Source organism: Rhincodon typus, chromosome 14 (assembly GCF_021869965.1).
Source record: "Rhincodon typus isolate 14 chromosome 14, sRhiTyp1.1, whole genome shotgun sequence".
In the NCBI taxonomy this organism is placed as follows: Eukaryota; Metazoa; Chordata; class Chondrichthyes; order Orectolobiformes; family Rhincodontidae; genus Rhincodon; species Rhincodon typus.
The window spans coordinates 64,774,338-64,783,277 of record NC_063345.1 but is presented as its reverse complement, the minus strand read 5'-3'; the positions used below and the strand labels follow the sequence as shown (position 1 = coordinate 64,783,277).

General features: G+C 40.0%; 1 pseudogene; it reads left to right on the top strand.

The window, feature by feature from the left end:
- Nucleotides 1-3,351: 3,351 nt before the first annotated feature.
- The window catches only part of LOC109927867, a 91,583-nt pseudogene continuing 85,994 nt past the window's right edge, over nucleotides 3,352-8,940 (top strand).

Below are 8,940 nucleotides of genomic sequence, written 5' to 3'. Positions count from 1 at the left end.
TCATTCCAGAATGAGATCATTGTGTCTGTACTTCCAGCATATGCCTGGTATCCAGTCAGTACGTGACTATATTAGTACACTTTTGACAAACATGTTGTAGGTTCTTGAAACACTTCCAATGAATTCCCTTTCAGGGCATTCCCAGCTCACCCTCATTCAACTCATTGCCAGCACCTGGTATGATCACAATGCAATTCCATTTCGCTCCTGATGGACAAGTCTTACAAGATGGTTCATCTTTAGCTGTCTCTAGACATTCAGTTGTTTAAATCACAATGCAGCTGTCTAAAATGAATAAAATCGCACGGACATCTGGCGTGGACCTAGGTCTTGAGCATGACAGAGTCACATCCTATTAGTTTGACCATTCTTCTCAAAAACAGCTGGGAATTTCTTGCTAAAATTGAAAAGGGCTATCCCACAGCCTAGTCAAGCAACAGCCTCACATAGGCACACACAATGAATCAAACCTTACAGTCAACGCCTACACCCATATCCCTGAGTAAGCGTTGTTCAACCAGCAAAGGAGGCAACACAGTGATAAACTGGGAGTAGGCCAAGATTGTACTGACTGTAGATTCCATAAAGTTTCATGGCATCAGTTCAATTATAGATTAGGGAACCTACTGCTGATCTCGTATACTCCACTCCCACGAATGATATCAAGGCTCTCTATTGGGACATTAATGCCCACCACCAATGGGAGCACCACTATTGATTGGGCTAGCTGACTCTTATTGCCACACCTGGCATATAGCAGATGCTGAGAGCACCAACACAAGCAAATAACAGTCTTGACCTTGTCTTCACCCACTTACCTATCGGGTTACAGCTGCCTGTGGTCACATTAGTTAGAGTTGGCATCTCATAGATATCATGCTTACAGTGCCCCATCTTCACACTAAGTACACTCATCATGCTGTATGGTACTGAGTTACATCGAATAAGAACATTGAGAGCATTTCTGACAGAACAACAATGGTTATCATTGGGGTAGCATGTGCTAGCAGCAGTAGAACCTTGTTTGACCGGAATCTGGAACAGCACAACCTGGCATTAGAATGCAAGAAATTTGAGCTGGAGTAGACCCTTGGATCTTGCTCCACCATTCAACAAGATGTAACTCTACTTCAAATTCGCCTACCTGGATAATGTTTATATCGCGCAGTTCCAGCAGTACCCAAAAATCCATTAGCATTTACCTTGAGGATACTCTGATTTCCCACGTACTGCTCTCTGTGATAGAAGATGCCAAACAACTCTTTGAGTGAAGAAATATCTTCTCACCTCCTAAAGCCTTATTTTGAAATGGTTCTGTGGGTGCAGCCTACATTCTCAACTATCTCACTCAAGCAACCAATCTCCTGGGGTGAGACTCAACCAGGCCTAATTCTTTCCTTGCTGAACATTGATAGCGTAAAAATGATTCAGGTTTACTTGCCAAATAGCAAGGGCTATTTTAAATGCTGTGAATCACTGTTCTTTGATTGTGTCGTACATGAACTCACTATCTCCATTTTTAAAAGTAACTTTCAGGACATTATATATGAACATTTTCACAAGTTGTGATTTGAAAATGCTTAAATGGAACTTTTTTACTGAGCTATGTTTTTAACTCTGCTCGTGATATGAGCTGGTTACAAATACCTGGGAGTCGACATGATGGGAACCTGTGACTTGGGCCATTATTGGTCAAATGTGTTATTGACAACAAACAGCCTTGGGGTTGACTGGAGGAGAAATTCATAGAGAATGTAAAAATGCATGTGAAAATTTCAGAGATCTAGGTGGTGTCTTGAGTCCTGGATCAGTTGGCTGGGTAACAGGATCAGCCTGATTGCCCTATTTTTGTCAAACTTGGTATTGGAATGTTCATGAGTTGATAGAGCTCCATGTGGGAGAACACATATTATCAGGGATCATGAGACTCTATATGGTACAAGGAGGCCTTTTGGCATATGATATCTTTTGTAACTGCACAGTTAAAACCATGGAAAAGCAGTGGCCATGTTAAATTGGTCTCCAAAGACTTTTCTCTGGCAGAAAAATTTAAGAGAGGATTTTCTAAGCTCTTAGCATGCAGAGGTATTTGTTCAGAAGCTTGGGGACCATCCTGCAGGGAAATCCTCACAGAAGGAAGGGTTTGCAGACATACCAGACATGTAGGATGGTCTTCAGAGGGTCGGTGTGGACTCGATTGGCTTGCTTCCACACTGTCGGGATTCTATAGAAATTTTAGGGAAAGATTAGATTGATCAGGTGAGTTGGCTAGATTTAAAAAGTGATAAAACAGGGAGCAGATAAGAAATCACAAATTTGCAATTTTGTTAATAAAGTGTTAGTGTTACTTTCTTTAAAAGCGAGGTTTATCTGCCTTATCAAATACAAAGTAAATTGAGTGAGATTAATCATTGGATAAGAATACCAGATAGAAAGAAATCTCACAGAGTGTGTCATGTGAACTGGCTCAAAAGATATTTTGATAGGGAAGGAAATCAAAAGGAGAATGTGTTACTGGTTACATTACAGAATGAAGAACTAAGTTCAGATGTTTCTGAATTGGACATTCCTCAAACTAAATTGGATAATGAGAAAGTTCTCAAAAATTGGGATAAATTATTGAGTTAACTGCCAGAGGAAAATTGAAATGACCTGAAAGAGTTATTACAAGCACATGGAGAGAGATGTGGGAATAAGCTGGGAAGAACCAATCTAATTATGCATAATATAGATTCAGGAATGCTGTTCCAAGCAAGCAACATCCTTCTAAGCTTAACCCTTTAAAGTTGGCACAGTTTCAAAAAAAGATTGAAGGCATGCTCAAGGACAACATAATTGAAGTGAGTTGCAGCAAATGGAGCTCACCCATAGTAATGGTGCAAAAACCAGGTGGTACCCAATGATTATGTGTAGACTATTGTAAAGTCAATGCAATTACAATGTCTGATTCATATCCTATTCCACGTTTGGAAGACTGCATTAAGAAGTTAGGACGAGAAACTTATATTTCTAAGTTAGACTTACTCAGAGGATATTGGCAGGTACCTTTATCTGAAAGAACAAAGATAATTTTGGCTTTTGTGACACTGAATGGACTATACCAGTTTAAAGCCATGCCTATTGGTATGAAAAATGCACCAGCCACATTTCAAAGACTAACCAATAAAGTCATTTCAGATTACCCAATTGTGTGGTATACATCAATGAACTGGTGATTTTTATTCACACATGGAAAGAACATTTGTGGCATCTGTCAGAATTTTTTGATCGATTTTGGGAGGTGCGTTTGGTGATAAACCTGGCTAAGAGTGAGTTTGCAAAAGCCCAAGTCATGTTCCTGGACATGGATAGATGGCCCCAGGGAATGTGAAAACAAAGGTTATTGGGGAGTATCTGATACCATCGACGAAGAGGGCAGTACTACAATTGCTGGGAATGAATCATTTTTATCAGAAGTTCACACCGAATTTTAGCAGTATAGTTGCTCCACTGATTAACTTATTGAAGAAGTGCAGAAAATATCAGTGGTCGGTCGATTGTCAGAAGGCATTTGACAACCTGAAAGCTGTTTTAACCATTACCCCAGCGTTAGCCACACCTAATTATGCAAAGTCATCCAAGGTGACCATCGATGCAAGTAATGTGGGTGATGGTGCTATACATTTGCAATCAGACAACGAGAAAGACATGTTGGATATTTTTCCAGAAAATTTAATAATCATCAAGAGAAATATTTCACAATTGAGAAGGTGACCTTGTGCTTGGTGTTGCCATTTCAACATTTCAATATTTATATTGCCAATAATGTATCTAAGAAAATTTTATACATTGATCATTGGCCCTTTTAGTTTTTGGGACTTTTTGGATGGAAGTTATTATTGTAGCCATTCAGTTTGAAAATGATATGCGTGGCAGGATGAGAAAATGTAATTGTCGATGCGTTGCCACTATTTTGATGAAGAATGATGGAGGTGTTCAGTGGCGGGAATAAACGGACTGAAATAGATTGTAGTAGGGAATGTTTGCATGATTAGAGTCAAGGTAATGTATATGTATTTTAGTCTGCTAATAGCATAAGGCTAAGGGTTTTTAAAACTGGAGCTATTTTTGTCTATTGATTGTTCTTGTTTTTTAAGGGGAGATGTGTAACGATGCTGTGGCTTTAAGAGGTGTGTTTTGTCCTGGCTTCTTTTAGAGACAGATTGGGGGACAGGAACCAAGCGGTCTATGAAAATTATAAACAACTTGTGAAGCCTTGGGTGTTTTTCTAAGATTTGGAACAATAGAACCAGCCTGAATGGGTGTGGTCAAGCTCCCACCCACAGAACTATGAACTTTAGTTTAGCTTCCAGCAGCAGCTATAGCTGGGGTCTCAGCAGGTTTGGAAGACGGTGAATCTCTCCTGGCTGCTACACTTTCTCTCTGGGTTTACTCTGGCTCCTTTCCCTCCTGGGCTGCTGTGATTGCCTATGAGGCAATTCTGTTTTCTGAATTTGCCTTTGGCCGAGGGTGTGTTTATGGGATATTATTATATTGGAACAGTTGCTGTTTAGTAATAAAATAATCTATTATTCTGTCAAGTTTTCCAGTAGAGTTAAATTATTTCAAGTGCCTTTTCCTTTTGTTGTATTTTAACTACGTGTTTGAATAAATTGTGTTTTGCTTAACGATGAGTAGTTTCACCAATTGAATTGCATTTGGAACATAGCACCTGACATTTAACTTTAAAATAAGAGGAAGTTAGGGCATAGACTGCCTTCTTAATATATTTTGAGGGGGCCTGGTCTGGTGCACAACAAATTTGATCTCCATCAAGTGGGTGTGATAGGTAATTAATAATGCAAGTTTGGTAAGATAAGGTGAGACTCAATAAAACTTGCTCTTGTCCAAAAAATGTAAGATTCATCCCCAAAGAATCATTTTGTTTCTCTGCTATTCCTCTATTCCCCGCTATAAATTGTCCTGACTCTGCTTTTAATGGGTTCACATTCATCTGAGTCAAATGTTTCCTGAAAGATGCACATAAAACAAATTGCAAACTAACCTCGCTATCACTTTAACTTCAGAGTAAACACATTACCTAAACTCAGTTCCAAGCAGTTATTGCCAGATTTTCTACTGGTGAATTTATCACTTCAGTCTCCGCTCTGTAACATGCCAACACACAGACTGACTGATCTCTTCGGGCCATTCCTATCTCTCTGTATCACTGAGTCACTAAGCAACAGCGCAGATATATCCCCCCATCCTCCATCTCCCATGTATTTTTTTTGGATGCACGGAACAGCTAACGTCCATTTATTCACTTCAAGCGTGAGATGCCTTCAATAAGATGCATATAAACAAATACACCTCCAGGAACTTGGGTGCCAAGTCCGCAAGAACATTCTAGAATAAAAATAGCCTTATCGCAACGTTCTTAACACACTAAATAGAATAATATAACTTCATGCAAAGTTGTATATTGTTCCCAACACTTTTCAATCACATACTCCAGTACATAGAACATAGAACAGTACAGCACAGGAACGGGCTATTCAGCCCAAGATGTTGTGCCGAACATGATGCCAAATGAAATTGCCCCTTTTTGCCTGTTCTACGTACCTATCCCTTCATTCCTTGCATTTTCATGTGCTTATCTAAAAGCCCCTTAAACACCCCTATCATATCTGTCTCCACCACCACCCCTGGCAGTGCATTCCAGACACCTGCCACTCACTGTGTAAAAAAACATGCCCCTCACATCTCCTTTGAACTTTCCCCCTCTCACCTTAAATGCATGCCCCTTAGTATTAGATATTTCAACTCTGGGAAAAGGATTCTGACTGTTAACGCTACCTATGCATTTCATAATTTTATACACTTCTATCAAGTCTTCCCTCGGCCTCCATTGCTTGAGCGAAAACAACTTGAATTTTCCTAACCTCTCCTTATAGCTCGTGCCCTTTAATCGAGGCAGCATCCACCTTAAGTGTGGCCTAACCGAAGTCCTATAAAGCTGCAACATGACATCCTGACTTTTGTACTCAATTCCCTGACCAATAAAGGCAAGAATGCCCTACGCCTGCTTCATCACCCTATCTCCTTGCGTGGCCACTTTCAGGGAGCTACAGACTTGAACCTCAAGAACCCTTTGTACATCAATGCTGTTCAGGACCCTGCCACTAACTGTATACTTTTCCTTAACATTTGATCTCCCAAAATGCAGCACCTTACACCTACCCGGATTAAACGCCATCTGCCATTTCACCGCTCATATCTGCAACTGATCTATGCTCCACTCTATCTTTTGACAACCTTCTACATTATCCGCAACTACACTGATTGTTGTATTGTCTACAAACTTACTAACACACCCATCTACATTTTCATCTAAGTCATCTATATATGTACTTCTGTAAAATAACAGGAACAGCATACAGCACTGTAAGTGTGGCCTAACAAAACTTTGCTACAGGTTTTGTGTATTATACTTACTTCTCAATTCTATACTTCTAAAAATAATCCCAAGGGCTCAGTTTGGTTTTGTGGCTTAACGTTTAATGATTTGGACTTTGATCCATTTGTTCCTCACCTCCACTATCATCTTAAATATGATGAATGTTCCGCCTCATATTTTCTGCGTTGAACTTCATTCCCACTTAAGGCCTGGGTTTCAGAGTCGGGTATCAGGTAAGTGTCCAACTCACCACGTTCACCTTGGGAGAAACTCCCTGAATGGCTGGCTCTTCTCTTCAAGGGTGGGTATGGGTTTCAGCCAGGCCTCCATTCTTGAGTGAAGAAGAGTACTGAGGGGAACTTCTCAAAATGTTCAACGTGGTTCTATGGGACTTTACCCCAGTTTTAAAGTCTGGTCTTGTCTCAAACTGCCACACACCCCAATCCATTCTTCAAGCCCCAATCCACTCTAATCCATTCCAACCATACCCCACCGGCCTCCATGGCTTCTTCTAGCCCAATGTTAACATAATGTAAATCCACTGATCCCATAGTCCCACATTGCCCCACGTCAATCTAATGCAAACTCATGATCCTGCCAACCATCCTTTCACCTTACAATTTACACAACATCTATAAGCAGTCTCTAGGGGCTATATTAATATGAAATGAAAAAGAGTATAAAACAGAGCCTATTACATCCTTTACCATATTAAAAAAAGTCACTATTCATGAAAATCCAGTCAAAACATTTAAATCCCCACAATAATCTCCTATTTTAAAAATCGGCTGCATTCATAACCTTACAAAGATATCTAATTTTTTATTAACCTGCTTGAACTATCAATCAAGCAATGAATCTACACTGCCCTACTATGAGAAAAATTATTTTTAGAAAGCAACACAGCATTATTAAGGGCAAATGATAAACATTAGAGTTATGTCACCAGACAGCTATTTGTAATCACTGGAACAGATTTTTTTTATCATCAGCAGTGTAAAAAAAAAATTAAGGGCTAGTCATTCAGTAATTCGGCAAGTTGGAGGCTGTTATTGATCTTATCTGCCCTTCAAGAACATTTATGGCTCATTTAGTATTCAGACCTTACCAATTGTGCGTTAAGGGCCTTGTTGCACCGGCTTTGCTGTGATTGGGTTCCCACACATTACACCTCCACTTCTCTCCCAGAAAAAAATGGGACCTGTTGAAAGTAGGAGTGGGATTTCTGGATCTGAGCCCCATGGACCATTTTAGAGTTAGAGGTGCGTTGGGTGTGTCCTATGTTTAGAAAGAGTGTTCATTTGAGAAGGGATGTCCAAAATCCTAAGTTGCCCATCAAAATTGGGCTCGATCTTGATTGATTTCACCATCTGTAGCATAGTATCAGCTCATTCAAGGAGTTCTACTCAATAAGCAATTACTCTCTGCTGTGTAATGATCAGTATGAGCCAGGCTGGAGGTGGATGGGAGCAGCTGCCCACCATTTTTCACCTCAATCCACTTCTACAATGATGGAAATGCCTGCATAATGGAGTCCAACTTTGCAGTCCAGAGCATTAAAATACAAAAATAGAAACTGATGGAGGAACTCTGCAGGTCTGGTAGCAACCGTGTAGAGAAAGCAAAGTTAAGCCTTTGAGTCTCGTGACCCTTCTCCAGAACAGGAGGGTTCTGCGTTCTGAAGAATAGTTACTGGACTGAAAGTGTTAACTACTTTCTCTCCACAGATGCTGCCACACCTGCTGAGTTTTTCCAGCAATTTCTGTTTTTGTTTCAGATCTTCAACATCTGCAGTTCTTTGCTTGTTGCAATAAAGTACAGCTTGTCCTAATCTATGAATTTAGTTTTGATGTAACAGGAACAAAATACTTTTGTTTTGTCTACCAATTGAATACATGCGTAAGAATTCAATTCATATCTAGTCTGTTGTTCCTCCTTTCATTTTATGTGTTGGTATAACCATGGACCTTTTTGTGAAGTTTACTACTCCTGTATCATTGGCTACAGTCTGTACTACCTGTTTGCTTCCTTCCACTCACCCTGCCATAGGCAGACTGCTTCAGTTGGTGGGGAGCAGGCAAAACATGCAGTAGGACTCCCAAACGTACAGTTTTCACTTTGATTGGGGCAAGTATGGACACCAACTGTTCATTGTTCATTCTATCAGTCTGAATAGGGAGAGAAATGGACAATAGTTTCATGGACCATTCTCACTGTGACCCGTACATCAGAAAGGCTTGGATAGATATCAGCGTTGTGCATTTGAGACATTGGGACTGATAAATATTCAATTCTAGATTGTCAGTTTGTACTGGAATGTAAAGAAACTGCTTGGTGTTACACATATAAAAATAAAGTCAACTGAGACTCAATCTTCTTGCCCCTCTGTTTCTCACCTGTACTTTTTCTGATCCTGCTCATTTTGTTTCGATTTTACAATCATGTCTTTATCTTTCTGACTCTTAAACAGTCTCTCCGGACTCTGTATTTGTCCTGCCGTG